This window comes from Lonchura striata, chromosome W, assembly GCF_050655825.1.
Source record: "Lonchura striata isolate lonStrDom1 chromosome W, ASM5065582v1, whole genome shotgun sequence".
NCBI lineage: Eukaryota > Metazoa > Chordata > Aves > Passeriformes > Estrildidae > Lonchura > Lonchura striata.
In genome coordinates, this window is record NC_140743.1 from 7,734,844 (window position 1) to 7,762,469 (window position 27,626).

At 41.5% G+C, this 27,626-nt stretch overlaps 1 protein-coding gene and 1 long non-coding RNA gene across 3 annotated transcripts in view; one reads left to right on the top strand and one right to left on the bottom strand.

The window, feature by feature from the left end:
* The window catches only part of LOC146763027 (guanine nucleotide-binding protein G(q) subunit alpha), a 278,488-nt gene that overhangs the window by 100,606 nt on the left and 150,256 nt on the right, over positions 1 to 27,626 (bottom strand). The window lies entirely within an intron of this gene.
* Positions 95 to 6,556, top strand: LOC146763029 (uncharacterized). The gene is made up of 2 exons (XR_014952669.1): positions 95 to 435; positions 5,505 to 6,556. It is a non-coding gene; the product is annotated as an uncharacterized LOC146763029 (long non-coding RNA).

Below are 27,626 nucleotides of genomic sequence, written 5' to 3' on the forward strand. Positions count from 1 at the left end.
ATCTTGCAGGACTGGCTGGAACTGATAACCTCAGGGGAAGGAGACCCATCACCCCCACTTGTGCTGGATAAAAAGGGACTGAAGAGAAGGAAAGGTTTTCAGCTTTTGGCGGAACACAGTCTCCTGAGCTGCACCCAGCGCTGTTTGCTTGCTATTGCTTGCTGTAATTAATAAAATTATTAATTGATCTTAAAAGGCTGAATCAAATTATTCACCTCAATTTATAACAAATTTGGTGCCCTGACTCGGATCGGAACACCCGGAGAGGAGGTCTCCTGAGGAGGCGCCCCACTGCCTTTGCTTTAACAGTGGCCTTACGGGGACACTCCTCCCCGGACTCCGACCAACGAACCTAAAATCCGATAGCAAGCAAAGAACTGCCGGCGACCCCCTTAACCTTTTTGCACGAAGCCCCGGGCGAAGACACCGGATGGTGTAAGTATTTTCCGAAGGACCTGGTGTCCGGAGGAGGCCTGTTCTGGGAGAACGGGACTGCCTGGTCGGGGGTGGGGATCCTGGAGTGTGACGAGTGTGGTGTATGAGAGGAGAGCCAGCAGCTTGGACTCCCCAAGCAAGTGCGGACCTCATAGTAGTGCGGTTCCCATATCCGGCGACGGACTGGGCCACGAATTGAGGGAAGCAAGTGTGTGTGTGTGTTAGAAGGCACTCCAGAAGATGGGTCAGAGGAAAAGCAAGCCTGCTGAACCCATGGGTGGGGGAATCCCTGTAAAACTTCCCCATATTTCAGAGGATAGTCCATTAGGCTTAATGATTAAATATTGTAATGCCTTTCCTTCTAGGAAGGAAAAAGATAAAGTAAAAATGGCTCATTACTGCATGGAAGTTTGGGGGGGGGGGGGAGAAACAAATAAGAGGAGATGCAATCCATGTTAGGGATTTTGTTTTCTGCAGAAGAAAGGAGAATGGGCATGAGAATCTGGGATGATGAACATCAACAGGGACCATTAGCAGATATTAAATGGCCCCTATAGAATCCCCAGTGGAATAATCAAGACCCGTTACACCGTACCTATATGGGCGATTTGCAAAATATAATAATACAGGGAATAAGGAAGGCTGTCCCTCGTGGACAGAATGTACAAAAGGCTTCAAGGAACAACAAAAGAAGGATGAAGATCCAACTGAGTGGTTGGAGAGGCTGAGAAAATCCTTTCAGTTATATTCAGGAGTGGACCCTAACACTCCTGAAGGAGAGACACTCTTGAAAGTTCATTTTGTGGTAAACTCGTGGGTGGATATTCAAAAGAAGTTGGAAAAGTTAGAAGGGTGGCAAGCAAGGGGGCTGGATGAGTAACTGCAGGAGGCTCAGAAGGTTTATGTTAGGAGGGAGGATGAGAACTACAAGAAGCAGTCCAAGATTATGTTAGCAGCTGTAAGGGAAGGACAGAGGCAATCTCCCCAAAGAAGGGGTGGTGGTCACCCAGGAGGTTTGAGGGGAGCTGGTCGACAGGTGCATGAAGGAAGAAAAGGTGGAGGAGATAGGATTGTTTGCTTTTACTGTGGGGAAAAGGGACATATGAAGCGGGAATGCTGACAAAGGATGGCTGATGAAGAGCAGTTTAAGGAAGATTAGGGGTGTCAGGGGCTCTATCTGCTAGGGACAAGAGAAAGAACAGAGCCCCTGGTAAAATTAAAAATAAGTCCCCAGCAGCAAGAATATGAGTTCCTTGTGGACTCAGGGGCAGAAAGATCGACCGTCCAGACCCTTCCCCAAGGGTGTAAAATTTCATCTGAAATAATACAAGTGATTAGAGCCAAAGGGAAACCCTTTGGAGTACCTATAATCAAGGATGTACTCTTAGAAAGTAACTCCAAATTAGGAATTGGGTCGTTTTTATTAGTACCAGAAGCAGATTATAATTTACTGGGAAGGGATTTAATGATTGAATTAGAAATAGGGATAGAGATTAATAAGGGAGAACTGACAGTAAAATTGTGTCCTCTCCGGGCTGAGGATGAGAAAAAGATTAATCCAGAGGTTTGGTACACCCCTGATAGTGTAGGAAAATTAAGTACTGAACCCTTTGAAGTAACTACTAGGAACCCAGAGATACCTGTCAGAATTAGGAAATATCCTATATCTAAGGAGGGGAGGCAAGGACTGAAACCAGAAATAGAAAGGCTTTAAAAAAAAAAAAAAAAAGACTTTTAGAACCATGTATGTCCTCTTTTAATACCCCCATTTTACAATGGATCGAAAATTTTAGTAGAAAAGTTAAATTTTTATATGAAAAATTAACTAATGATGGGTTATTGAAATGGAGCACCAATGATGAAGATCAATTAGAGGCATTAAAAACTGAACTAGTCAATGCTCCAGTCCTTAGCATTCCACATTTGAAGAGATCATTTTACTTATTTATTAATGTAAATGAGGGAGTAGCATATAGTGTATTAGCTCAGGACTGGGCTGGGAAAAAAACAAACAAACAAACAAAAAACACAAACAGAAAAAAACACACAAAAAAAAACAAGCTTACAGGCGATAGTGGCCGCTGCTCTCCTGGTAGAGGAAGCTGGGAAGATAACCTTTAGAAGTGAGCTAAAAATCTTATCTCCCTATAACATTCATGGAGTTTTGCAACAGAAGGCCGACAAATAGATAACGGATGCCAGATTCCTAAAGTATGAAGACATCCTAGTCTCCTCTCCTAAGTTAAGAAACAATGGGCCTGAAAAACCCAGCCCAGTTTTTTTTATATAAATAACCAATTACAGAACTAACACATGATTACCTCCAACAGATAGAGGAACAAACAAAAATAAGGCCAGATCTTGAGGAAGAAAAACTAAAAGAAGAGACTCAATTATATGTAGATAAGTTCTCTCAAGTTCTGAAAAAAAAAAAAAAAAAAGAGAAAAAAAAATCTGGGTATGCTATAATAGATGAGAAAACATTAAAGACAGTAGAATCTAGTCCCCTTAATCCCAGCTGGTCAGCCCAAGCATGCAAATTATATGCTGTGCTTAAAGATCTAAATTTATTGAAAGGAAAAAGTTGGACTATTTTTACTAATTCTAAATATGCCTATGAAGTAGTTCATACTTTTAGTAAAATATGAGAAGAAAGAAGACCACAAGAACTGCGATACGGACAGCCGAGAAAGAGTGGATGCATGCCAGTCGAGTTAAAAGTCCGGCCACCACGGATGACCAGTAAAAAGTAGACAGCCAGCCTAGGAATTTGAAGGTTACCATTAAGAAAAATCTATGAACTCTGTGTGCATCATTTACATCGATCGCAAAGGAGAACAAAAAGGGATATAATTACCTACTTATTAGTAATTATTTAGTAGTTTATAATAAGGTAGATTATAATTATTATCCTTTCGTATGTGTTAGTAATTATTTTAATGATTATTTAATAATTTGTAATAATGTAGATTGTGATTGTTGTCCTTTTAAGTGCTTTACATGTAAGATTTGCCAAGAATGGTGGCAGGTCCATTGCCAAGGGGGGAAGCCGCCAACTGGGGGCTGAACAGAAATTGTGTTAAAATCAAGAAAATTGAAAAATCAGTAGATTTGTTTAGAGTCTGAGGACTGGTAAAAAAATATACACCAAAGGAGTGCATCAGGAAACTTTTGTTTCCATACTAACAAACCCACTCCATTTGTTGCCCAAATTTTAAAAATGTGTTGTCAGAGGGAACTAAAGGGGGTCTCATGTGACCCACCCCCAGTCAAAGATAAAAATAGGGAACAGTACGAAGTTAGGCGGGAGCAAGGGAAAGGACGCCTAGGCAAGTACCGCTGCTGCCGAGAAGATAATTTACCTCGCGGCTGGAAGCACCGGAGTCGGCGAGCGAGGCAGAGGGGAAAAAGCCAGATCCCCCCCCCCCCCCCCCCCAGATAGAATAATGCTGAAATGCTCCAACTATTGCCAACTGAGTACTAGGCTCCCCCAGACGACCGGTCTGATTGCCTCTGAAACACCAGAAAGGCAACAAACCCAAGAGGGGAAAACAAGATATTATGCAATAAAAACAAGGTCAGGACCCCACCCTTATTGGCAAATTATTAATATGTTAATGCTTTGTACTGTATACCAAAGAGAGGGCTCCCCAGCTTTGCACCAACCCTTTAAGTAGACAATAACTGGAGTAAATAGTAGAGTAATTCAGAGTCAGATAACATCCAGACCCCCTAGTTTTACCCACAGTTATGCAAACTAGCCGCTGTAGAGCCCTGTTTTAATAACGTAGGATTTTATATGTGTCCAGCATCAAACCCAGGGAAAGGGTATTGCAATTACCCTAGGGAATATTTCTGTAGGTACTGAGAGTGTAAAACAATAGCCTCAAACTGGCAAACTGCAGGAGATAAAATTAGAATAGTAAAAAGAAAATTGAAGGCAGCACACCTAATGCTGATCAAAGCCAAATATGAAACTCTCCCTAGAAATCCTGAAGTAGGAGAGACTTTGATTCTAGCCCACCAAGAAGTAAAATGATTTGATGAACAAAATGATAAAAGAGAAAATGGGCGAATGTGAAAAACTGCATTGACTTGTTTGTTCATCAAAAGTATGAAATTAGGATAAAAGGGTGGGGGGGGGGGGGTCGGGGCATGGAATTTGCAGGCTTGGGCAAAGCTGGTAACCGCAAACAAAGATTGTGAAAGATCTTGCAGGACTGGCTGGAACTGATAACCTCAGGGGAAGGAGACCCATCACCCCCACTTGTGCTGGATAAAAAGGGACTGAAGAGAAGGAAAGGTTGTCAGCTTTTGGTGGAACACAGTCTCCCGAGCTGCACCTAGCGCTGTTTGCTTGCTGTAATTAATAAAATTATTAATTGATCTTAAAAGGCTGAATAAATTATTCGCCTCAATTTATAACAGTGGGACCAGGAGAAAGGAAAAGGGTGGAATTTTGGTTGATACAGGGGCCATGTATTCAGTTTAAATAAAGCTTTAGTACCTGTGGAGAATGATTATGTTGTAGTGTGGGAAACAACTGGTCAGTCTGAGAAGGCATACTTTTGCAAAGCTTTAAAGTAACAATGGGGTATTTACAAGTTTTTGTATATGCCCAACTCACTAAACATTCTAGAATGAGGAGGTTACTCTGGAGGTAAATGATCAAAGGTACATAGAGGTGTTAAGTTTAACATTAGCAGCCATTGAAAATAAGGAGAAAATTAATTAAGAGATATTAGGACAAGTATTTTTGAGGGTATGGGCTTCTGGTGTACCACGGAGGGCAAAAAACACTCTCCCCCCCCCCCCCCCCCCCCGCCATAGTAATCAAGCTTAAGGACGGGACACAACCAGTGAAAAATTAAGCAGTACCCCCTGAAAAAGATATGGAAGAAATCACCCCAATAATTGATAGTACAAGATTGAGGGCTGTCAATAAGATAACAAAGGATTTATATCCTGTGGTAGCAAATCCATACACCTTACTAACTTGTTTAACACCTGAACTAACCTGGTTTACTGTTTTAGATCTGAAAGATGGTTTCTTTTGCCTCCCTATCCAGGAAGCCAGCCAGAAAAATTTTGCATTTGAATAGAAAAGCCCTAAAAGCGGGCTCAAAACCTAGCTCACATGGTCCATGTGCCTCAAGGCTTTAAAATCCCCCACTCTGTTTAGAGAACAACTTGCAAAGATCCAGAACCTTGGGAAACTTCACAGGAAGAAGGAAGAAGCCTTTCAAATTTCCTAGAACTCCAAGGATACAGAGTATTAAAGAAAAGGCACAGGCATGGCAGTGTGGTGCTGGCTGTGTGTTTATAATTACGGACTGTTTGTCAGGCAGAGATCTCCAGTGGACAAAAGAATCCACACGGGCCTTTCACCAGCTAAAGAGTGCCCTCATGTCAGCTCCAGCTTTGGGACTTCCAGATGTAAGTAAACTATTCTTTCTATTCTTCTTTGTGACTCCGGAATTGAATTCATACTGGAGGGCAGTTGCTTCCAAGCAACCAGATGCAATGCCAAAGGATGGCCAAGCTGCCTCAGAGCTTTAGCAGCAGTCATACTGAATATACAAGAAGTATACAAGTTTACTCTGGGACAAAAAATGACTGTACTAGTGTCCCACACAGTGTCCGCTGTAAGAGAAGGGTGACCTTTTTGTTCGATGCAGCTGCAGATAGTAATTTGTTTCAAAGAAGTTTGTTTTTACAGCGGTAATAGGCAACAGGCTGTGAATTGCTGATAATACGCATTCCTAACCTTTTACAGCGGTAGTAGGCAATAGGCTTTGCAGTGCTTAGCTGATAACATGCATTTCTAAGATAACACGTATACTTGAGACTGTGAGAATCCCCAGATCAAAGGACACCTGTGAGGAAGACAACCAGCCTTCATCCCACGACCACCAGGAGGCAGAAAACGACCACCTAGCAACAGAATGCGACTGCGCAGAAGAAACGAGTGAACTAAAGAAGGGGATAAAAACAGTGAGCTAGGGGGATCACGGGGCGGCAGTTTGGCGGAGCGGTTGCTCCCCTCTGTCGCCGCAGCGCTGCTTTTTGCTTTGCTCTCATATACTCTATTAAATGAATTAAATAAATTCTGTTAATCGGATCAGATGGCCTCTTGTGCTCAATCATAACATCCGCAGTATTGGAAGTAAAGGACGGCCACCAGCTCTTGCCACAGAGGTTCCTACAGTACCAGGCAATCATGGTAGAACAAGATGATATAGGGAGAGTAGTAACTAACATTGACAATCCAGCTTCTCTTCTCAGTAGAAATCAAGGAGAAGCAGTACACCACGATTGCTCGAAGACTACTGAAGCCTACTTTCTCCAGCTGCCCAGACTTAAAGGACACTCCTTTGGACTATGCAGAGGCCCGATTCACTGATGGGAACAGCTACATTGCCAGTGGAAAGCGACATGCTGGATATGTAGTCACTACCTGCAGAGAGATAATAGAATTCGGACCCTTACCAACAGGCACCTCTGCAGAGAAGGACGAGGTTATTGCACTGCCCTGTGCCTTAGAAATGGCAGACTCTAGATATGCATTCAGAGTTGTGCACGCACATGGAGCTGTCTAGAGAAAGAGAGGAGACTGCTGACCTCAGAAGGAAAGAACATCAGACATGTACAAGAAATAATCCAGCAGATGGAAGTATGCATATTAAAGCACACCAGAGAGTGAGCTCAGAATTGGGAAAAAGAAATGAGTTGGTGGATGGAAAGGCAAAGAAAGCAGAGAGGGTGAGGTAATTATGGACAGATTTCCCTTAAAGGTAAGCCAGAAAATAATAATACTAATCAAAAGGGACATATAACCAAGGATAACCTATAGGCTACCATTGAAGGGGAGCTAGAAATCCCTTCCCATACATGTGGTCACTAGTAAGAGAAGAGCACCAGAAAACACACTGGGGCCTAACTGCTTAAAAGCTTTTGTAAAGTGTGGCTTCTTTCCCAGAATGACCAAGGCTGCCAGTGTTACAGAGTGCATCAAAACTAAATGGTATCTTCCACAGGCTTTTTATAACACATATCTGATTTAAAAATTCATTGCCAGGAACTTATATGCCAGGTGAACTGACAGTGTGATCCTTGCCTCCAAACTAACCTCAAGAATACCCCAGACAAAACTTGGTCAGATTGGGAGGGGCCATGGATGTGGACAGCAGTAGTAAATTGGCTTTTCAAAACCCCCATGGAAAGGGGGGTGTCAGTATTTATGAGTATTAGCAAATACATTTTCAGGGTGGCCAGAAACATTCCCCACCAGAACTGTCAAAGTGACCAGAGTAAATAATACTGGTTTTGGATTCCAGTCACAATATTACATGTAGCATACAGCCTGGGAATTAAGTCTACCTTAAGTCTCTTACAGAAAAGACTTTGGAACCACAGTGGGAAAACACCATTCCAGATGCTTCTCACCACCCTCACCGCAATCAAGATTAAGAAGCAGAATGCCTGGATCCACCATGCTCAAATGAGGCAGGCCCCAGAAGCCCCTTGGAAACTGACACCAAGACACAATGAACTGAGACTAAAACTTATTCAGGCAAAATGAGTGAATTGGGGGGGGGGGGGGGGTAGTTTGTAATTTTATTTATAGAATTGCTTTGTGTATAATTGTAATTGAAATCCTGGAACTCCTCTATCCAAAGCAATGCTCAATGGCCTTGGTCCCAGGTTCTAATCAGTATACTGAATCTATGAGAGAGCTGGACACTGCAGCAGGTAGACTGGAAAACTTAAAACAACCCCTACAATTATCTCTAAAAGGCCGGGGTACAAAATCCCAAGTTAATAGTAGAAACACTTAGTATGGTTCAAGATAAGATGACTTTAGCTTTCAGTTTTATACAAGCACAGTTTTGGATGCAGTCAACAGCAGCTTTGATCATACTGGAGGGGGTGAAAAGCATCTGTAACCTATGATCCTGCTTCTAATGTGGCCACTGCCTTGGTACTTACTGCACACAATGCCACTGTTTATCTGCCAATTAGAGATTCATTCAGTCACTGATCAGAAAACTGTGCTTGTATATACTGGTAAAGATTGTGTATGCTTGAGAACTTGTACTACTGTAATTGTGCCTAGTAGGTCAAATGTACATAGTAAAGCACTAAGGGGCACTTACTAATATAAGGATTTGCATTAAGTAAAAGAATTTACTTATCATCTTCAGGAAAGGGGGGAATGAGACAGAGTGAAAATTTAACAGGGTAGAAATCCATTTGGATTTAGGTGAAATGTGCCACTTTGAGATTGCTAATGCTGTTTAGTCTGGTAACTGCAGCATTAGCAAAACTACCCCAGCTAAGGAGAAAGAATCTAAATTTACACACTAAAAGATAAGAAAGACTCCTCAAACCTTGCAACAGACAGGGCAGAGTGGAGTTCTTTCTGTACTTTCTGACAAAAACTGAGTACAAGTGTAACTAGCTGTAAGTGTAATGTGAAATCAACAGAATGAATATGCATTAACCTATTGTGAAATTCTATGCATATGGAAATTAGTCAGGTAATAAAACAGGATCGGGAGTTCTCAGGGGTGCGCATGTCCATTGAAGGGCAATGAGTCCCCACATGCATCCAGCGCTATGAATAAACATACCCATTCCCTACAAATCTTTATTAGAATTGTGGGGTTTGATTTTTCATCCGCGTTTCACAGTAAAAAACATTTTCCTAATATCCAACTTATATTTCCCTTGGCACAGCTTTAGACTATGTCCTCTCGTCCTGTCAGTTCCTGCCTGGAGAAAGAGACCAACCCCCACCTGACTGCAACCACCTTTCAGGAAATTGTAGAGAGTGATAAGGTCACCTCTGAGTCTCCTTTTCTCCAGGCTAAAGAACCCCACCTCCCTCAGTCATTCCTCATAGGGCTTGTGTTCCAAGCCCCTCACCAACCTAGTTGCCCTCCTCTGGATGTGCTCAAGCATTTCAACATCCTTCCTAAACTGAGGGGCCCAGAACTGGACACAGTACTCAAGGTGCAGCCTCACCAGTGCTGAGTATAGGGGAAGGATGACCTCCCTGGTCCTGCTGGCCACACTATTCTTGATACAGGCCAGGATGCCATTGGCCTCCTTGGCCATCAGTGCACACTGCTGGCTCATATTCAGTCGGGTCTTGACCAGTATCCTCAGGTCCTTTTCCACGTGGCCACTGTCCAGCCACTCTGTCCCCAGCCTATAATATTACAGGTGCTTATTGTGGCCAAAATGCAGGACTGGGCACTTGGACTTCTTAAATTTCATCCTCATGTTCTCTGCCCATCCATCCAACTCTTCCAGGTCTCTCTGCAGAGCCATCCTACCTTCCAACAGATTGACATGCTCCCAGCTTAGTGTCATCTGCAAATTTATTAATCAATCCCCTCTTCCATGTAATAAATAAAATTATTGAACAGAACTGGCCCCAGCACAGACCCCTGAGGAGCACCACTGGCCACCAGTTGGATTCAGCACTGTTCACCACCACTCTCTGGGCCTGGCCTTCCAGCCAGTTCTTAACCCAGCAAACAGTGCTCCTGTCCAACCTGTGGGCTGCCAACTTTCCAGGACTATGCTGTGGGAGACCGTGTCAAAGGCCTTGCTGAAGACCAAATCTACAAGATCCACAGTCTTTCCCACATCCACCAGGCAGGTCACCTGCTCATAAAAGGAGACCAGGTTGGTCAAACATGGTCTCCCCCTCCTAAACCCATGCTGGCTAGGTCTGACACCCTGGCTGTCCTGTAAGTGGAGAGTGATAACACTCAATATAAACTCTTCTATTACCTTACCAGTGTCACGATCCGCTTATAGCGGGGTGTCGTGATGGTTCATTAGCCGATCCCAAAGTGCAAAAGACAAACAGCAGGGGACTATCAGTTTAATCACAACAAATGCACCTTTATTAGGGGCCAAAACAATAAATGCGATAGTGGGGTCAGAAAAGAAATAAAAAGGATAGAGAGAGAGAGAGAAGGGGGGATGGGAATAGCTACCAACACAGGCGAGGTCCTCACTGGTCCGGACGATGGGGATCCGTCTTGTTGTGTTGGGGAGAGTCTCCAAAGTCCTACCTAACCCAGGGGTCTAGTTATAGTCCACAGAGGGAAAAGGGGGGAACAGGCAGAACAATGAGAGTCTATTGAGATTGTTATGGGGGGAACAGGTGTATCTACAGAAAATCATCCATGCTGAACAAACACAATGAAGAATAAATCCATTGAAGTTACTGGAGAAGAACAGGTCAGGTCATTCTCCCCCCCACACACTCTTTGTGGTAGGGGTGTCAGTCTCAGTCCTTGGGGAGAGGGTTCTTGATCTCTGTCTGTCATGGTGGAAATGAGGCAGATGAGGGGTCTTCAGTGAGAGACCACCAGAGTCACCCCAACAGTTCATTCGGCTTAAAGGTGTAGAGTGAAGTAGGCACTGCAGCAGGCCGCCCTGTGCTGAGTCTGTGCTGGGTCTTAACAGCTAACGTAACGGTACAGTGGCTGCACCTGCACTGTTGCCTTCTCCAAGCCGAAACTGCACCGGGGAGGGGGGGGGGTTTCCTTCCTGTGGCAATGGGCAGACAAATGAGTGAGGGTCTTCAGACGGCTTCTTACAACCAGGTACTGAGGTCAGGCTAACTGGCCTATAATTACCAAGATCCTCCTTCCTACCCTTCTTGTAAATGGGCACCACACTGGCCAGCTTCCAGTCATCTGGAACCTCACTAGTGAGCCAGGACTGTTGGTAAATGATGGAGACTGGCTTCACAAGCTCATCTGCCAGCTTCCTCATCACCCTGGGATGGATCCCATCTGGTCCCATAGATTTATGAACATCCAAATTGCTCAGCAGTTCTCTGACTGCCTCCTCCTGGATAACAAGGGGACCATTCTGCTACCTGACACTATCTACCAGCCCAGGAGGACAGTTGCTCCAAGGACAAGCTGTCTTCCCACTAAAGACTGAGGCAAAAAGGTGTTAAGCACTTCTGCCTTCTCCTCATCTGCAGTTACTAAGTTCCCTCCTGCATCCAGCAGAGAACAATGGTTGGTCTTACCCTTCCTTTTGCTGTTAATATATTTGTAAAAACATTTTTTATTATCCTTTACAAAAGTTGCCAAATTAAGTTTGAAGTGAGCTTTGGCCTCTCTATTTTTTTTCCCTACATGATCTAGCAACCCCCTTAAATACTTCCTGAGAGACCTGACCCTTCTTCCAAAGATGATATATCCTCTTTTTGTTCCTAAGTTCCTTCAAAACCTCATTGCCCATCCAGGCTAAACGTTTGCCTCATTGACTCATGTTTCGGCACACAGGGACAGTCTGTGCCCTCAAGATCTCCGGACTCCTTTGTTTCTAAGAGCTATTTACCAAGGAACTCTCTGAATAAGTCTCCTAAATAGGCCAAAGTCTGCCCTCCACAAGTTCTGTGTAGAAGTTTCATTGATGTTCCTCCTCATTTCACCAAATATTGAAAACTCCATCATTTCATGATCACTATGCCCCAAGCAGCCTCCAAACACCACATCTCCCACCAGCCTATCTCTATTTGCAAAAACAGGTCTAACATAGTCCCTCCCCTGGTGGGCTCAGTCATCAGCTGTGACAAGAAGTTGCCCTCCACACACTGTAAGAACCTCCTAGACTGCCTCTTTTCTGCTGTGTTGAGTTCCCAGCAGATGTCTGGCAGGTTAAGGTCATCTACAAGAACAAGGGCTGGTGATCTTGAAACATCCTCCAGCTGCTTGTTTCTGGAGAGCCTAGTGGCATCCCCTTCCCCCTTCAAACCTAGTTTAAAGCCCTCTCAATGAGTCCCATCAATTCATGGACTAGAATCCTTTTGCCCTTAATAGATAGGAGCTCATCTGGCTCCAGCAGGCCAGATGCCTTAAAAGTTGCCCCATGATGAAAGAACCCAAAATTTTGCCGATGGCACCAGCCCTTAAGCCACTTGTTGATAATGTGGGTTCTCCTGTGCCCTTCATCATTTGTCCCTTCTATCAAAGGGACTGAGCAGAACACCACCTCTGCTCCTGCCCCATCAACCAATCGACCCAGAGCCTTGAAGTCCATTTTAATTGCCTTGGTGCTCTTCTTTTCAGTCTCATCACTGCCAGCCTGGAGTATCCACAGTGGGTAATAATCAGAGGGCTGAATCAGATAAGGGAGTGTCCCAGTGATATTCTGTACCCGGGCCCTAGGGAGGCAGGAGACTTCCCTGTGGGATGGGCTCAGTCGATATACGGGGCCCTCTGTTCCCCTCAGAAGGGAGTCACCTACTATGACTACCCTTCTTTTTAATACTAGAGGTAGTGATCCATCTGACAGACGAAGTGCAATTGGGAGGCTCTGCAGGCAGATAATTTTCTTTGATGTAGTCTGGCTGACCCTCCTCATCCAGGGCCTCATATCTATTCTGAAGTGACACCTGGGTAGGTGATAGGGGTTGGGAGGTATTTTTATTAACTCTTTGAGTAGGGACCTATTTCCACTCCCTTTCATCTACTAGGTCTCCTCGTTCTGCCTGATAGTAACAGGCATGGGAGTCCTCTGACTCCTCGTGAGCTTCTCTCAGGAATGGAAGGGTGAAACTCCACCAGTCTATTTTGCTTTCATTTTCCCTAATACTCTTTCTTCCTTAAGCTCCACCACCAGACAGAGCAGATCTTTCACCTGTTTGCACTGCATGCAGTAATCTTTTGCACCATCCCCTGGTACTACTGACAGGCTCAAACACTCCGTGCACAAAGGGGTCTTGACAGATGTGTCCTCCTTGAGGGGTTCTGTTTGGGTTGGTACACTTTTACTAGCTATAGCTTTTGATTGTTTGGAAACCATTGCTGAGGAAAAAACAAAAACAAAAACAACTGTTACAGTGCGCTTGGGCTATGCTTTTCCCCTTTTCCAGGGACCCCTGTGACTGGGATCAGATAATTGTGGTCCCCTCCTTCCTGCTCTGATGGGGTTGGCAGAAAGCCAGAAAGCCCTCCCTGTCCAGAACCTAGATAAGGCCATGTCCCTTCCTGTTTGCTCTCTTTTCCCCCTCATCTCATGGAATAAAGGAGCTGGACAACCACATCGGGGAATTGGAGCCTTTTTTGAATCTTTTCCCAACTCCTGACATGCCTTCCCTCAAGGCCCTGTATATCTGGGCTGGCCTGGTGATTCGGGGGCCTGAGGGGAATAGGCACGTCAAACAACCAAACAAACAAAACCCCAACACAGAATAAAACCCCACTACGATGGCTGCAACCCTGCCTGCTTGCCCTGTCTGCGCAAATTGCCATGCAATGCCTTCAAAGACATGCCACACCCCTGTTTGCCTGCTCTAGGTCATTGTGCTTCCTAAAGCCTTCTTTAAATCATCTACCATGGGCAGAGGAAGCCCCTTCCTGTGCCTGAATGGCTAATGAGAAGAAGGGCACCACCTGCTCAGCTCCCTTTTAAAATCACCTCTGATTAGTGGAGGAAGGCCCTCCCTGTACCTGAATAACTAAAAAGAGGAAGTCATAGTACCCACTGTCTCATTTTCCTCATTCCACTGCGGTGATGCTAGGAAATGTGAGTATGCCTATGTCGTGCGAGTCTGAGTCACATCAGTGTTGTACATTTTACCAGGTCTGTACTTTTAGTGGTTTTGTCATCATTTGAGAAAAGGATCTCTAGCACAACCTGGTCACATAAGTATTGGATTCATTGCTCTGTGGTCTTCCGAGGGCCTTGCTGAAGCTGGAGATCTTCTGGACAAAGGTATCTCTCCTTCACAATGGCCAAGAGTTGCATCCAGAGGCTGAGGGGTTTGGACCTCCTCACGATTCCCTGGTCGATACTCATGACACAACAGAGATCCCAAGTACCTTGTTTTAATGACAGAATCACAGAATCACAGAATAATGAGGTTGGAAGAAACTTCTAAGATCATCAAGTCCAACCTATGCCCTAACACCACAACTAGACTATAGCACCAAGTGCCAAGTCCAGTCTTTTTTTAAACATATCCAGAGATGGTGATTCCACCACCTCCCTAGGAAGACAATTCCAGTATTTTATTTTTCTTTCAGTGAAATTTTTTTTTCCTAATATTCAACCTAAACCTTCCCTGATGTAGCTTGAGACTGTGTCCTCTTGGTCTGTGAGTTGCTGCCCGGTGAACCACCGCAATACTATCTAAAACTGAACCATCACTGCAATGTCCCAGACTCAGATCAACAAGCTCAATATACTTGTTGTATCGTTGGGTGAGGCCTTTCCTGAGATTGCAGAGACTTTCTAAGGATGAAGATTTGGTGATTATTTCTGGTTCTGATTCCTCTGCTTCCTGTGAGGGTCCTGCCTCCCTGTCATCATCCATCGGGTGAATGGATTTGGTCTTATACTTCCTTTTCTGGATGGGGGCAACTGCTATTGGCTTAGGCTGCCCTTCTAGTTTAACTGCAGACTGAGTGACCATGGTGTCCTCTGATTTGTTCTCCTTACCCTCTGTCTGTAGGTGCTGCTGTATGGTATCGAGCAGTGTGTGATAAGCATTAGCCAGGACCTAGCACAGTGCAATGAGCTGCCCCTCATTGAAGCTGTCATTGCAATTTTTTTTGAGATATTTCCCTACTTCATCTGGGTTCTGAATTTGTTCAGGGACAACATTCCAAACTATTGGGGCAGAGTTTTTCTTCAGGACCTGGCCTATATCCTCCCACACTCCATGCCACTCCGGATTTTCCACCACTGGGGCAGATACCTGAGCAACCGCCCTGGAAATCTCAGCCCTGATTCTAAATGTGTTGTAGGTCATATAGAGGAGAGTTAACAGAATTAACAAAAAAACCATGGTGTCTTTAACATCCAGATGGAAATGGACATTCTCAAAAGGTGATGTGTCAGACCTGAAGGGGAAGAAGGATGTAAAAGGCTGTCTTTTCTTCTAACAGGTTGGGGGTGATTATTACTAAACCCCCAGAAGTTGCAGCTAAGACCAAGACAGGCAAAATAGCAGCGAATACACATCTCACTGCCTCTGATGTTATCTTAACATAAACTGATATTGCAGAGTGCATCAACAAAGCAATCTTGGTTTGTGTCCCCAATCTGAAAAAGAACTATTTCCTAGGCAAATTGTACCATATATACGGAGATGTATATAAGCCTAGGTGCCAGAGACCCATGGTTAAACGGGGCAGCATGTTGACCAGTGAGTTCTGTATCCAGTATAAAATGTTCCAGAAAAAATTGTAATTTTTCCACTTTCTCTCTCATGCCCCTTAAGTTGGGTGACAAATTTGTCTTGGTTTGAAGCAAATTAAAGAACAACAGTCTGGAATGAGTTACCTCCTTTTATAGGTTCTAACAAATCCCTTTCCACCAATGAGGAATGAATACAAGTGGATATAGGTGAAACAGTAACAGTTTACTAACAAGTGGAACAGCAACAGGCAAAAAAACCCAAAACAACCAAACCAGTAAATAACTGATGGATAAAACATGGCTAAATCTCACAGATTCCCCCCAGGAAAAAAGAGAGACCCAAAATGCTGGGCACATCCCCCCAAGATGGCCCTGTGCAGCCAAGCATGTGGTTTGAAGGACGAAGGGAAAGATGCTGTCAGTCTTCCCCCCACGCCCCACTCAGCTCTGCTTATGTCCCTGACGTCTGGAGCTACAACTAGTATTCTCTGAATCAAGGGCTAGAAACTCACAGAGCGACAGGACTTCACCTTCCTTGCAGCAGGAGATAACTGGAGCAGGCAAAACAAGGTTGCTGGGCTGGGGCAGCTCATGGTCTTCTCCCCTTGTCTGGGCACCAATGGCGATCTAGACTGGCTTGCTGGAGCGGGGGGACACTCTGCTCAGAATTCGCCCCAAGGCAGTCTCTCCAAGTTGAGGAAAAAAACCGAAAAGAGAGTCCAAAAAGGAAAAGTGTCTGCCTGTGCTGCCTCGGCTCTATAGCAAGAAATCAAGAGCCAAACCAAGCAACCAAGAAAGAGCGAGCTCTGCCTAAAGCAAAAATCACGAGTAAAAAAAAAAAAAAGAGTGAGCTGCCTGGGAAAGAGCAGACTTTAAATCACCTATCACCTGCCCTACCATTCCCCCGACCTCGTGATTTTGTTTCTGGCTGCACTGCTGGTCCTTAAAGAGACAGTAACAATTTTTGGGCACAGATGGATATGGAATACAATAACATTTTGGGTTACCCATGGCATAAGCATTTTGTTATATTTTCTCTCCCCTGTCCAACTGAGGAAAGGGAGTCATAGAGCAGTGTTGGTGGACATCTGGCATCTAGTCAGGGTCAACCACCACATATATCCAGTATATTTTGCACTTTTTTGAATGGCTTTATTTTTAATCCTTTAATGTTTTAAATTTTAAAAGGTCAAGGGAGTATTAAAGTTTCAAGCTGACAAAGAAAGTAGAGAAAAGGAAAGGCAAAAAAAAGAACTAAATGAAACCCAGAAAGTACTGGTTTCATGGGGGAAAAGTAATTAAAAGCCTTACCGCAAAAGATTTCAGCTTTCAAAAGTCCCTTTTCAATCCAGAGTTTGAATGAAGCCAGCTTTAAAAAAATGCATAGGAACATCAAATAAAACATTAAAAATGTATAAAAGAGGTTTCTTAAAAATACAAATATTTCATGCCAGAAAACACAGTTTTATCAGATTACATGTTGTGAGTTAAGTAAAAAACTCCCACCCTCCAAAAACCTAAAATTATACAAGATTCTGCCTATTTGACTGTTTTGACTGTGATATGTGCCTTTACGTTTAGCTTTCAAAAACCAGTACAATGAAATTATTCTGGCCTTTTAACCTTTATTACCAAATGATATAGCAACATATGACATTATGGCTTATTCACAGAAATGGAGGATGCTGTGTTTTTTTTTTTTTTTTAATGGAATATCATTATGATTCTAACTCTTAATAAAAATCATAATAGTAAGGAAAACCCTTCCAAACCAAACTATTCACATATTTTCAGTTTTTAAAAAGAAGATTGATAACATATTACCTTTGCATCTACACCCAGTTCAAAAGAAATACTGAAACACACTGCAGAAAAGTTCTGTTATGTCAGAAAACCTGTTAAAATACTTAGATGAGACAGGAAGCTTGTTTCTGCACAAATATAAGTTCTAGTGTAGTTCGAGTCAACTCTGCAGGTGTAAAAGCTATTCATGTTTTGTACTCAGCAGATTTGTGTTTTAAATGATCCTTGAAGGATCTTTGAATTATTGGTGCTACTATAGTTCTCCAATGTCAAGCACCTAGTTGAGCAGAAGCAGCAGTAAAGAATTGTGGTGGGTTGACCTTGGCTGGATGCCAGGTGCCCAAAGCCCCACTATCACTCCCCTCCTCAACTGAACAGAGAAAAGAAAATATAATGAAAAGCTCATAGGTTGAGATAAGGGCAGGGAGAGATCACTCACCACATACTGTCATGGGCAAAACAGACTCAGCTTAGGGAAATTAGTTTATTACCAATCAAATCAGAGCAGGATAATGAGAAAGAAAACCAAAGCTTAAGAACACCTCCCCCCACCTCTCCCTCCTTCCTGAGCTTGATGTTACTAACAATTTTCTCTATCTCCTCCCCCAGTGGTATAGGGGGACAAGAAATTGAGTTTGTGGTCAGTTTGTCACACATTGTTTCTGCTGCTCCTTCCTCTTCAGGGGGACCACTCCTCACACTCTTCCCCTGTTTCAGCGCAGGTCCCTTCCACAGGGTGCAGTCCTTCAGAAACAGACTGCTCCAGCATGCATCCTCCAGGAGGGTCACAAGTCCTGCCAGCAAATATGCTCTAGCATGTGTTGCTATAGGACACATGAAAGCACGACGCGAGCCGCTGCTATTGCAAGATGAAAAAGAGGAAGTTTATTCTCTGAATCCAGCATTTATACTTTTCCAAAGGTGACAGTGGATTGGAGAATGAATGTGCCACCTCTCCAATGACACTGGACAAACTACTAGTACATCAAGTTTCTCCGCCTCTATGGAGGAATGCAAAACAATAGATTGTTTACAGAAAGTTGTGTGAGAAAGTTTTCTACAAGAATGTAAACTCAGAAGGCTTTAGAAAATCCTAAGAATCAGGGCAACAAGCGTGGGCTCCTCTCTCCACAGGTCCTGCAAGGACCCTGCTCCAGCACAGGCTTCCCACAGGCTTACAGACTCCTTCAAGCATCCACCTGCTCCAGTGTGGGTCTCCTCCATGGGCTGCAGGTGGATCTCTGCTCCCCCATTGACCTCCCTGGGCTGCAGGGGCACAACTGCCTCACCATGGTCTTGCACCATGAGTCTGCATCATGGGCTGCAGGGGAATCAGCTCTGGCGCTTGAAGTGCCTCCTGCCCCTCCTTCTCCACTGACCTCAGGGCCTGCAGAGCTGTTCCTCTCACATATTCTCACTCCTCTCTTCTGGCTGCAGTTGCTGTTGCACAGGTTTTTTTTTTCCCTGCTTAACTATGTTATCCCAGAGGTGGTACCACCATCACTGATGGGCTCAGCCTTGGCCATCAATGGGTCTTTCCTGAAGCTAGCTGGTATTGGCTCTATCAAACATAGGGGAAGCTTCTGGCAGCTTCCCACAAAAGCCATGCTTGTACCTCCCCCCTAGCAAAACCTTGTCATGCAAACCCAATACAAGAATAAACTACTGGACTACCACAAAAATAATTTAACAAACATTAATAGAAATGAGCGCACAAAAATTTGATTTCCATTATGTTCTAAACCTCTTAACAAATGTAAAACAACATAGTGTGGCCCTATAAATGGTACAGTTAGAAAAAAACATTTGCTGTCAGACTTTCCAAAGTCAGGGTGGTGCTTCTTTTCTACAACAGACACAGCAAACCTTCTGTAGATTACAAATAGATATAGACTAGGTAAGAAAAATATGATCAAACAAAATCCAATGTCAATAATTTTGATCTCTGTGTTTTTATTTTTTTTTGGATCAACAGAAATAAAAACATAAAAATAGTTATGAAGTGGTGCAACTGGCACTCCAAAGACTGCTATGGGATTCCCCAGGGTTACACAACTGCAGTGTTAATACCTCTTTACTCCAGGGCATGTTTCCATTCTCTCTTCACCCAGTATATGTCTGTACCAGAGTCCAGAAAGGAAACAAGTGTGCCCAAGACCTTTTTTATGCTCCAGTGGCAGTTATTTTTTTGTATAACCTGTACAACTGACACATCCCTTGGTTCTCTGGCCCAAAAAAATAGCTGGATAAGGACTGATGGCAAGATGCAAATAAAATATGCACATCCCAAGAGTGTTCATTTATCTGCTTGTACAGCAACAATACATACTGAGAGTATATGTTCTCAAAACAAGGGTCAGAGCTTATTAAAGAAAATAAAATATAAAAATGGAGGAACATCTTCAAACAAACTACTTGTCACATAAGTTACATTTTAAAAATATTCAAAAAAAGCTCCAAATTTGCAAAACATATGCATGCACTCTATAGCTGCACTGTATACAAATTAGCTAACAAGGTTAACTAAAACAAAACAAGCCACATTTAAACTCTGCCCTATTGGTCACAGGAAGAAAAATGCAAAGTCATCAACCTTAAACTTATTTAGCATGAAAATACCTGCATTATAACAGTTTTTTTCACAGTATTACTTACCCCAGCCAATGCATACATTTCATGAACTATAATGCACATGAGAATTAGAGAAGTGAAAGAAGGGATTCAAAGCAACTCTGTCTCAGTTACCCCTTGAACCATATACTAAACTCTGTTTTGTCAAACTGAAGACTGTTCACAGAAGCCACTTGCTCATAACAAATAATTTTCTTCTTATCCAATACTTTAGGTCCACCATAATAGTAAATAATCTACAGAAACCAGTCAAAATGTATATACTTTTTTTCCAAAATTGAGGCATGCAACAGAGGCTTTGTACTTTGATTCCGGAAAAGCATATTGTCAAAACAAAATTAACACCAATAATGTCATACCTAAGATTTTTCTTCACCCACCTCCTGTTCCAAAAATAAAACACTGGTCCTTTTTCTCATGCCACACTTTTAGGTAGTCACCTAAAGTTAGATTTTGTATTCACTTTGTTGTAAGAATGGAGGTACATAGGTCCATATTCTGAAATCGGGTAGTCATTTGATCAGAATTGCATAGTGTGAATATGTAATAAATGATAATGTTTAGATTTTTATACCTACTTTAAGCAGGGAGAAAAGAATGCAAAATAAATTTCAGCAATCAAAGTAATTATGAGAATACGTCTATCAGGCAATGCATCCCACTATAAATGCAAAACTACTAGTACTGCCACCAATAATAAAAAAAAAAACAACTTTAAAAAGTTGGTTAATTTCTAATATTTAAAAAAACCTCCACAACTAATTTGCTTAACATTTAGGCAATTTTTTAAACCAAACCTAAACTGTATAATGAGGAAGCTTTCTTGCATTTCAGACGTGTGCTGGTTTTGCATTAATTGATTTGTGGTGAGAAGGGAAAGAGCTAACTATGGAAGTAATTTTTGAGAAGAGCTACTAAGAGCTTCCTCTGTGTCTAGCAAAACCAATAGCTGGCTAGCTATAAGAATTAACAACCTATTAAACCATTAAAGAGCTAGATCCACCTCTGTGAGATTCACATTTTAAAGACAAGCAAGCCTGGGAAAAACTCTCTTTCTTCTGGCTTTTAGAGAGAGAAGTTCCCTCTCCCCCTCCCAGTATGTTGGCCAGGCAGGGGGAGGGGAAGCTGTGGGACCCTGCCAAAGCCGGGCTGGGTCCCAGTGGCTGCCGGGCAGGGGCAAGGGAGGGGAGGCCATTGGCCCGGTGTGCTGCAGCTGAGTCCTAGCCTAGCTACTGAGATCCTAGCTGCTCCCCTATCTTCCCAGCACTGCCACTGAAGAAACTTTCATCTTCATTGTAAACAACTCCTGCTGAAATCACATGACCATCTGCAGGCCTGGGCGAGATATTAACTGTAGCAGCCAGAGGCCCTGCAAGGCCTCCCTGGTGGTCACTTGCCTAAGGTAAGAAATGCCTAATCATGATGACTGGACCAAAGAAGCCCCTCTTCTGCATTCAGACCCTCGTTATCTCTCTGTAAGACCATAGGTCATATTCACCCCAAGCCTTGCTATTGGACAATTTCCAACACCTCTGTACCCTATATAAAACCCCATTTCTGTCCAGTCTGGCAGAAGAGCTGTCACTGAAACCCTTCGCAGAAGCTGCCAATAAAGACACCACTGTGGAACCTCATACAGCCTTCTCCTCTCTCTCCCTATGTGTCTGCCTGTGGCACTTAGCAAACAAAGAGCTGAAATCACTAAAGAGCTGAATTCACCAAAGAGTTGATCTCTCTTGAGAGCTGAGCTGCTTTCTAAGATTGCCTGTGGCTGGGACCTGGACAGGTTGTGCTTCGGGACACCTGTGTCTTGGGTCAGATGGACCCCGGGCCCCAGGCTGTAAGAATTAACTCTTTCACTGCACAGATGAAACTTACAAAACATCAATCCCATCTTGAGTGAAAGAAAAGAGTGAAGACACGTAGAAGACAACATGAAACACAGAAGTCAGTAAAGAAGTCAAATTTCAGATCAGAGGAGAATGAGGACATGCCTTAGTTTTGGGCTGAAATCCTCTTGTAAAGCCATGGAAAAGAATATAATTGATACATCAGACTCTTTTTCCTTATAACTCATTAAATGCATTGGAGGGATGTAGTGTTCTAACCACAGCCATGAACAGAGGCACTAGTGTTGAAATAAGCAGATGTTGCAGTAGCTGTGATCAAATGAGAAGTTTGAACAGAGAGAAATGAGAGAGATGAGAAACCTTGCCCCAGGAATAGAAGAAAACCTGTTTCCCAGAGATAGATTAAGAGAACTTTTGTTTTTATGCTAGAAGAGCTCATCCTTAAAAATAGCACCCCAATAAGTTGACATGGCCCAGGAACGCAACTGTGGGAAGGCTGTGAAAGATAGGAGGGACTTTACAAATGCAGATTTCTGGGTGGCTGCTATTCCTGGAGATTGAAGCCACGAGAGAACTGTTTATTGTGGAGAAGTCTCCATGGCATGGCAAGAGAGACTCCTCTTCCTAAGTGAACTGAATAACGACTATTCTAGAGGTGGTAAACTGACTGGAAATACCAGGTTTTGTCTCTGTACGTTGTCAGTGAGAAAGGAAAGAGTTAGGGGGGAGGAAAAGTGTTTTAAAGGTTTATTCTGATTCTTATTATTTTTCTTTTAGTTCTGTTAATAAAGTATTCTTTATATCCTTTAAAGTTTGAGCCTTCTTTGTTCTCTTATTAATTCTTATATTGCAACAGAAAATGAGTAAATAATTATAGTGGGTGCATTGGCATTTGTCCAGCGCTCAACCCACCACATTATTTGGTGCTGAAACCCAAGAAACAAAAAATTAGCAAACCAAAAGCACTACAGGATGGTACAACTTTTGCCACATAGGAAGTGCAAACTAAAAAAGAGAGACCAATAAAATCTTGAGAAAAAATGGCCCATTTTTGCTGACGGTTTCTTAATTCACGGCAGTAAATCTTATTTCAAGAAAATCTTGTGAGTTAGTAGAAATGAACAATGAAGATATGAGAATGAAAAGCTTTTAGTAATTTCACATAACATAAATGGAACATAACTGCATCACTTAGTTTCCCAAAATGTGTTTACTGGGGGTAGAAAATATTTTCCAAAGTTTCAGAGAGTTTTAAGAAACTATTTCAATCTGAAATAATTTCAGAATTGAATGCTGGATTATGTAAACAAAACTTTTACAAATGAATAACTAAATAAGAAGTTAACAAATATTTTGCTCTAAGAAAAACTTATATATAATATAAATAGCTATTAAACTACTGCTAATGAATGAAAAAAATCAGAATCATTTCAAGGCTGTGAAATCTTACTCATTACCATAAAATAAACTCCAGACCTCTATTACGTAGAAAAGTTGCCCTGAGAGTATTTCACATTTTTATTGTCAGAATGCATGGTCATATGAATATTTATTTTCAGACACTCAATAAGAAAAATAACTGTAACCTGCATATCTAAAGTAAAATAGAAAGAATACTTATAAAAAAGAAACAACAATGGCAAAAAAAAAGCTAGAAACATCTTGCATAATTACCGTCCTTTAACATCTGCAGGAGCTATCACAAAATCTACAAGAATATGTAAGCAAGCATTTTAACCACCCAGTCTCTCTACTAGGAGTAAAATGGTGGAATTGGAAAGATAAAACATGGACACCACACCCCACACATATGCTTTTGTATTTGTCTTCTCATTTCCCATTAGTAAAGGGTAGTTAATCACTTAAAATATTATGCTTCAAAAAAGATGAAGCGCTTCTCTTAAAATAAAATATAAAAGAAGGCATGAAGACACATTAATGCACTGAAATATGAGTAGCTAACACTGAGTTTTCAAATTTATGCCTACAGTATTCCATATCTGGCATATATATTAAATAATCTAGGTCCTATTAATTTCAAAATTAAATGTTAGCACATGCATGAACTTCAGTGTAGTTAATTCATTTAATTTTGTGGGCTTGAGGCTGTTTAAAAATGCAAACAAAAGATATTTTTAGTTGAGTGACTCTGCTAACCTATCTTACCTCTGATAGACAATCATTTTTACTACACTTGGAAAAAATATAATCTAAAACTCACTTCTGTTGAGTTAAAATATGAAAAAGTAAAGAAGAATATAGGAGATGGAAACAAATAATTTATAAAATCATTGAAGCAATACAAGCAAATGCAAGAAATTTCTAACCAAAAGGTAAACAAAAAAGGGAAGTAAGCAATGACTTTAAAAAAAATTGCTTTAAATGTAATGAAAAATGAAAACAATAGAGAGCAGGACAATATGGTCAAAGATAAACAGATAAAAACTTTATAAGGTCAAATGTAAAATAAAACAGGAGAGAGACCAGCTAGGTAAGTGAGAAAGAAATGACTGATAGAGGAAGACAGTTAAAAAGAAAAGCAGTTAGGGGTAGACTGAGTTCTGTTTCAGATTGTTAAAGTTTATTCTTTATGAAGCACTGAAGAAAAAAAGATGTTCATGGCTTTATTGAAGCCCTCTTTAAAGCAAATCCTCATAGGAGGAAATGTAAAGTTATTGGCGAACCAGCTTTTACCTCATATTAAACAAGGCTCATGAACAAAAAAAAGTAATCTTTAATTTCTTTATCTGTATAGATGTTAATTGATTACAATATTTGAAATCTTACTGCACTCTTTTCCATATTGGCTTGCTCTTAGGTAATCTATTTCTTGTGGGAAAAAAAATTGCATCAGTAGCTTCACAGTATTAGAAGCATTTAACTGTCTGCAAGACTTTTATTTACTGGGTAATTTTTCTTTAGTTTTGTGTGTCTGGAGGAAGACATCTGAGAGTACTAGGAGCACTAACATGACTAGTATAAATCCCTTTCTCCTGCAACCTGCTTTTAAGCTCTCTGCTTCAGCTTTGAGACGCTGAAGAATACTTTTTACAAAGATGGCATTGTTCATTTTTTTATGTGTATTCCAGACCAATAAGCTATTCTTCAGACGCATTTAATTTCAATATCCCAAAAATATAATAATTCTTTCTTAGAAGGCCATAAATCCTGCAGATTCTGCATCATCTGAGAGTCAATGAATCTCACACACAGCTTGCATGCTGATGTTTGTGATTCAATCCTTCATACTCTTTGAATACCAGGTAAGGTATATGAGGGAGGTCCTTTTCTCCAAACTATGCTGTTCACATAGCCCTAATGTTTAGACTATGCCTATTTTAACTGGGGAGAAAAAAAATGTTGTGTGAAATTACTACTTTGTTGTTCAACATGAAATTTCACTGAAGAGATCCAAAACTTTTAAGACTCCACTACTTGAGATGAGAATTTATGTAATTTGACTCTATACCCGATCCTGATAGCTTACTTTTGTGTGTTTGCATCCTGGGGTGACTTTATGTTGCTGAATTGTATCCCCATTCATCTGTTTAGTCCAGAAATAAGTTTTGCACCTTTAAGACTGGTTTTGAGAGCAAAGAGGGGGAGAGAAGAAGCACACAGTTTGTTTTCAGAAACTGTACTCACTCCACATTCCTTCTCCTGGACTGCGTTGTCTGTAGATGGACAGACAGCAGGACAGAGCTCTTCTTTGCTTTTAGTTAGTTTTTAGCTAACTGAGGCAGAGAAGTTCCCTGAACTGTGGTTTTTCTTTTTCTTGGAACTGTTTAAACCTGCTCTGGAATGAACACCCAGAAGAGCACTGGCAGCTCACACTTGTGGCCCACCAGGCTGGGCCTGGGCCATGGCATTTCCAGTGCCAGAGGGACTGATAACAGACTGGATGAGTCAAGCTGCAACCCATGAAAAGGACTTTCTGAGTTTGCCATCTCTTCAGATTGGCAAGTTGTTTTATTGTTTAATATTGGTCATTTTTTGTGCTGGTGAATGCTTTGCCTGTTAAATGTACAGGTTTTTTCCACTTTTTTCCAAGGAAATCTTTTCCCAAACCAGTTGTGGGAGGGGCCGCTTGAATCTGCTTTCTAGAGGAACCCCTTTGGAGGTTTTCTCTGAAATTTACCCTAAACCAGAACAGTTTGTTACAGTAGATTACTTCTATGGGGGTGGGGGTGTGGAGCTATTAACAAAGTAAACTTGGCGTTGAAGACAATTTCAGTAAGATTTTGGATTTTAAAACCATTTTCCCATATCTGCTTTTTTAAAATTTTTAAACATTTCCTATAGGGAAATAGGCCAAAATAAAAAAAACAACTTCACCAATGGAAACAACTTACATCAAAATTCTTGGTCTACTTTAAGGCATCATTTTATGTTTTCATTCCCTATAGTTTCTTGCAACCTGCTCTATCTTACATTAGGCATCTTGTTATAAATATTTAAGAAGTTTCATGGGAAATTATGTACATGGATTCAAATAAGATTTTCTGCCTGATACCCAATGCTGAATGACATCTTCCTGACAGTGCAAGAAGAGGCAACTGTCTTCTGGAAATTACACTGAAAGGGAACAATAATGGGTAAAAGTGGTAGTAGTTCTTTAGCACAGTAGTAAATTTATTTAGTAAAAGTTCTGTAACAGGAGAGGAAAAATAAAAAGCCTTCCTTCAGCAATATTAGACATGAAGAAAGATAGAAAAGGAGAAATGGGGGACTACATTACCTGGAGTAATGACTTCTAAGCCATTATGGACAACATTGGGAATGTCAGAAGATAAAAAATTTGAAGTTAATGTTTTAATTCAGAATTTGGAAGGATTGACAGGAACATAAATATACAGGTCAGATTTCTAAAAAGACAATTTGAAAAATTATTTTAAAAAATATATAATATTTTTTTAAATTGAATTTGAATGTCAGTGGCTGCACATGAGTTACTAATGCACATTCACAAAAACTTTGCAGACAGGCAATTTTGAGAATTGCTCAAGTCCATTTCTGTAAAAAAAAACAGGACAAAAAAAACCCCACCTAAGGCTTTTCTGTATTTTATAAATGGCTTCTCCAAAATTCAAGATGCATATAAAAAATTCAAAATTTCTGGTTAAAAAAGAAATGAAAATACAGTAACAGTTTACTCAAATGGAAACTAAATACCTAGTCCATAAGCCACCATTTCCTATGTCACATCCCTAAGAGATAACCCTCACCTATTATCTTAAAGTTCAGTAGAACTCATATTCTGAAACTGACAAGACAAAAAAGTGTGATGAAGTATGATACAATGCCTTACTATCAGTTTTGACACATTGCAGTGTAAACAGTAATGTTTACATTTCTCAATTCACTTTCATTATTCTGATAATAAATAGTTCAAAGATCCTAGATTATTATAGGACAATTAATATATAGGACAATGAATTTCAGACTCTACCTCTTTAATTATATCACTTACTATGAAGCCAACACAACACTAGAAGAATTAACTTCCTTAACTTACAACATGCCTCTTCCTACACTGATATTAAAATAATCCAGCCTGGATGTGATTTTTTTTACACTGCACAAAGATCACAAATGTCTACCTAACGGGACTTTTTGAATTTGATAAGTGTCACTTCACTCTCTTTTCTTTAGGCTCATCAATACAAACATTAGCTTGAGCTGTAGTTTTCTAAGCTACTGTACAAGACAAGTACTGTGCTA